General features: G+C 35.6%; 1 pseudogene; it reads right to left on the bottom strand.

Annotated features, from left to right (window-relative positions):
- Positions 1-877: 877 nt before the first annotated feature.
- LOC145296451 (U2 spliceosomal RNA) lies at positions 878-1,015 on the bottom strand (annotated as a pseudogene).
- Positions 1,016-5,548: the final 4,533 nt, after the last annotated feature.

The following is a 5,548-nucleotide window of genomic DNA, read 5'->3' as shown; positions in this document are numbered from 1 at the left end:
ATAATCTCACCCGCTTCTTAATTACCTGAAAAATGCGAATCTCGTTGTTTGTTTGTTTACAAACAGGCGGTTTGAGCACAGTAACAGTGGTGGCGGATGTCTATTTAAATAAACATTCCGACGAGTTATTTGTGGGCGTCCATTCTGTGGTCGAGTGGGATAAATGCCGACTGTCAACACGACGGTTCTAGGTTCAATCCTTGGCTTGGGAGAGATGCTAGTCTAGCGGCACTGATGAGTTGTGATACAACGAATTAGGACTGTATGTCGATAACTACAAATTATATATATATATTTCAGAATAAAGTTATTTAACAATCAGTGTGTATGGGAACCTGTGATTATAAGATTTACAAGATAATACTGGAAGTAATATTCTTATCCCACCTTAATAAGAATTGCTTGATATACAAAATAGAGCAAATAAATCAAATGTTAACTCATTTTTTAAACTCAAACATTTCACGTCATAAATTTTAAAGTCATTGAATGACTAAAATGTGGTATATATATATATATATATATATATATTTAAACGTAAAATTAACAAATATATTCTTTCATACTTACTACAAAACTACATAGCAACACAAACAAGGCCGATAGCCATTAGTCGCGTGCTCTCGTGTAATGAATGAATGCGTGAAAATAGGATTGATATAAAATTCTTAAAGATGAACGAAAATGACCGAAAAATGGGCTGAAATGACTTAAATAAATAAAAAGTAAATGACTTAGAATGACTTTAATGAACTTAAGGATTAATTGAATGACATTAAGAATGACTTGAATGCTTAAAAAATAACTGGAATCCTTCAAAAACAACTTGAATGATCTGGAGAATGACTTGACTGGCTTTGAGACTGACTGGTTGTAAAGTGGGTGATCATTTTACATTGAATTAATACAGAAAAGTGATCTCCCACTTTATATCACAAAGTTACAAACATAAGTACAGCATGTAATAAGAACATATACTCCACTTTGATCTTGGCCAAAAGGCCAAGAAAAGGGTATTTATTTGCTCCCCTACCGAGCAAATTAGGCACAAGGCCGATTTTTAATGTGAGGAGTGAAGGGGAAATGGGGACCAACTCCCGGGAAGTAGGGGAGCTGGATAGTGACAATTTCATGAAGGGTTGCCTCTTAAATTGACCAAGGTCTTATATGTGGGGTTGCCCCCAAATATGGTCTTTGCTTGCAGTATCTGCCGGAACAGATTCTACGCTTTGATATTGGCCAAAAGGCCAAGAAAAGGGTATTTATTTGCTCCCCCACCGTGCAAATTAGGCACAAGGCCGATTTTTAATGTGAGGAGTGAAGAGGAAATGGGGACCAACTCCCCGGGGAGTAGGGGAGCTGGATAGTGGCAGTTGGTATGAAGGGTTGCCCCTACATTGACCAAGGTCTTATATGTGGGGTTTCCCCCACATATGGTCTTTGCTTGCAGTATCTGTCGGAACAAATACTACACTTTGACCTTGACCAAAAGGCCAAGAAAAGCTTAAAAACTAAGAACAGCATTTATTAACAACAGACCTTTGATCTTAACCAAAAAGGCCAAGCACAAAAGTGTTACGGATAGACCGACAAACCGACCGACAGACCGACCGACCGACAGAGTGACTTATAGATTCGTTTGCACGCGACTAAAATAAGTTATAGTTTAAGAATTTCTTTTTACATCTACAATAAAACCGTATTAGAAGCATAATCGAATAGTAGTTATTTAAAACTGATTTGATGCGGTGTATTTTTAGTTCCAAGTATACTTTCTTTTTCTCTTTCTCTCTCTCTCTCTCTCTCACACACACACACACACTGTTCCTACTTAATTGCTACCCACGAGGGCAGAATTAGACACAAGTTCGGTTTTTAATGTGTGGTTAAACCAGCTTCCTCAAAAAGGGATATTCTGGATAGAAACAAAAATAAAAATTGCCTCAGCCTAGAAGGATTTCTCCTCCACTGATCGAGAACAAAAACGATGAAGTGTAGTTCACCCTCTGATTCTTTCCCTTTCTCTCTTTCTTTCTATATCTCACCCTATCCCTCTCTATTTCTCTCCCTCTCTCTCTATCACCCCTCCATCTCTCTTTGAGACCCTTTCTCTATCTCACGCCCGCTTTCTCTGTTTCTCTCCCTTTTCTTTCTAACTCTCTCTCTCTTTATCTCTCTCTCTCTCTATTTCTCTCTCAATTCCTCTATCTCTCTATATATCCTCTCTGTGTCTGTTTCCCTCTATCTTTTTCTTCTTATATACCTATCTATCTATATTTCTCTCTATCTTTTCCTCCCCAATCCCTCGTTCTATTTTAATCACCAAAATTACGTACAGTGGAAAGGCATTGTTAAATATAGATAAATCATAGTTTAGTCTTCCAAATTGCTTATAGTGAATAACGTATTGACAAACTATGAATAACTCCTATTTTAAGCTCATAAATTATTACAGTGATTAAAAGGGTGTCAAAATATGAATAAATCATATTTTAGTCACTTGATTTACTTACTATGAATAAGACATTGTCAAAGCATGAAACAATCGTAAGCCATTGTCAAAACATGGAAACCCTTGTTTTAATCACTTTAATTGCAGTGAATAAGTCATTAATTATCCAACCATTGATAAATCCTGTTTTAGTCACCTAAATTACTTACAGTGATAATAGAATGTTATTTGAAAATTACATCTAATTAGAATAGTACCAGTAGGAACTGGTAGAATATTTCTAATTAAATTGCTTTTGGAAGCCATTCGATCAAAAAATGACATTGCCTTTGCTTCTGCTTCATGCGGAATAGCTGCAACCTTACTACCAGGTAGAAGAACTGCTAATTCAACTTTGAAATTACTATTAAATATTTAACTTTTTAAAACCCCCATGTTCAATATCTCCAAAACATCAGGCATGGGAAAAATATTGCAAAAATGCAAACTTATTGTTTTGGATGAATGCACAATGGCACACAAAAAATTACTTGATGCTCTTGATCGATCCTTTGCGTGGTAATGTCAGACCATTTTGGAATGCAGTAATGTTTCTTGCAGAAAATTTCAGAAAAACCTCACCTGTAATTCCCCAAATCACACCAGCAGATGAAATAAATGCTTGCCTCAAATTCTTTGTTTTTGGCACCATGTGAAAACATCAAACTTAACTCAAAATATGCGTGTCGAATTGCAGAGCAATCAATCCGTAGAGAAATTTTCGCATCAATTATTGAAAATTGGGAACGGGAAAGTGCCGGCTTATCCGAATTCAGGCGAATTTCATTGCCTCATAACTTCTGTAATTTAGTTACATCATAACAAGAGTTGGTAAAAAGGGTTTTCAGATAGTAAAGTATGTTTGACGACACTGATGTAGAAGCAGATGAAGTGCTTAATAATTCAACAGAATTTTGGAATCCACTAAATTTGCCCGGGATGCCACTGCTGTACTGCAATTGAAAATTGGCGCAGCAGTTATCATGTTGCGAAATATAAACAAACCCTAGCTTTGCAATACCACATGGCTTGCAGTAAAAAAATTAATGAAATATATCATAGGAGCAACAGTCTTGACAAGAACATTAAAAGGTGAAGATGTCCTCATTTCACGCATTCTCATGATTCCACCGGATATGTCTTTACAATTTAGGAAAGTGCAATTCCCAATTCGATTCTCGTTTGCAATCACCATCAACAAAACTCGGGGACAAACTTTACAATTTTGCCGTTTACATCTACAGACTGACTGTTTCTCACATGCACAATTAATGTTGCGTGTTCAAGAGTCGGCAAACAAGAAAATCTCTATATCTCCTCAGAAAATGAATGAAAAAAATTCTATATCTACAAGTACTGGGAAATTAAGAAACATGCATTTTCACATTTTGGGATTTTTTTTCATTTCGCCAAATTGAGCCAAGAAGCAACGCGTGGCAGGGTAACGCTAGTATATATATATATATATATATATATATATATATATATATATATATATATATATATACAAGCATCTGTAAAATACACTTAAATATTTTAATTTATGTAGACGTCATAAGCTTTAGTATAGAGCTAATACTCTATTGATTATCATTATTATATCGTACTTAGTATATAGTAGTGATTTGAAAAGTTAAAAAATATTGTTAGATATGGAGAAAGGGTTTGGATCTAAATTATTGTGTCCCATAGAAATAACTAGAGTTGTAATTATAACCAGAAACAAAGAAATATTCACGTTCCAAGTCTGGTCGTTACAAGTGCACAACGCAAAATAAAAAATAACATTGTAATATTTTTAATGTTTACATTTCAAGAGTGTCAGTTGACACCAAAAACAACTGAGAAAGCGGGAGAGGGGGAGAGAGGGAAGCAGACAGAAGACTGAGTCGTCTAGTGTGATTGATATTTCTGCGCTGTCGCATGTCACGCACACAGTTACTATGTTTCTTTTCTCTCTTTGTCGATGTGTAAAAGTTAATTTTAAATAAACTTGTATGTTGACACATTGGTCTGTTGTTCTTAAGAACAAGAACAAAAGAATCGCCAGGTGCATATATAATTAAAGTAAATATTATTATAAAGTAAATATATTAATTAAAGTAAAAACAGCCTATCCTGCCTTGACAGAGTACAAAATAGAGTTCGTGGCTTAGTGGGGAATGCCCTTTTCTCTACCCTGCAACCTCTCTCCCACAGAAGAGACGTTGCGAGCCTGTCCTTGTTTTATCGTTATTTCCATGGCAGATGCTCGTCTGAACTCCAATCTCTGGTCCCCCCCTCGCCAATCTTTCACGAAAAACACCCGTCTAGCTGAATCCACTGTGAAAAATTTCCCCCACTCTTTATCTGTGCCTAAATCAAAACGCAGATTCCATGAACAAAGCTTCTTTGTTAGAACTGCACGCCTGTGGAACTCTGTTCCGTCTGCCTGCTTCCCTCCGGACTACAACTTGGATGTCTTCAAGTCCAATGTTAACAAATTCCTAATGAACCGCCCCCTTAAGTAAACATTTCAGCAAATCTCCTCACTAACATAATGTACTTGCAATAACCCTTATCCCTGAGTGGCTTCCGGGCCTTGATAAGTGGTGATCACTGTGTAAAAAAAAAAAAAATAATAATAATAATAATTTAGCAAGCATTTGAAAAGTGCCCACTAGAAAAGTATAGATACAGGTTGGCCAAAAAGTCATTAAATGATTTTGAACAGATTCTTTATTTTTTATGGCATCTTGTGTAATTTTAACACTATCTGACTAAGGCATTATGAAATTTCTTTTAAATGAATGCAAAATTCAAACAATCTTTATGAATAATAGTGTCTTTTTAATTTTGCCTATTTTCAGCTTTCCATATTTGTGCTTCTTCAAAAACATTATGCATGAAAGATTGCAGAATTTCTGGATTGCGATTTAACTCCCTTATGTCGTTCCTGATGTTTTCATTCAATTTATTCAGGGTTTACAGTTTGACGTTTCGAGATTTGCCAACTCACGGAACGAAATAAGGAAGTTAAATCGCAATCCACAGATTCTGTAATCTGTCATGAATAAA

The sequence above is a fragment of the Euprymna scolopes genome, chromosome 16 (assembly GCF_053919585.1).
Source record: "Euprymna scolopes isolate OS-2025 chromosome 16, ASM5391958v1, whole genome shotgun sequence".
NCBI classification, from domain to species: Eukaryota; Metazoa; Mollusca; class Cephalopoda; order Sepiida; family Sepiolidae; genus Euprymna; species Euprymna scolopes.
This window is presented reverse-complemented; position numbering and strand designations above follow the sequence as displayed.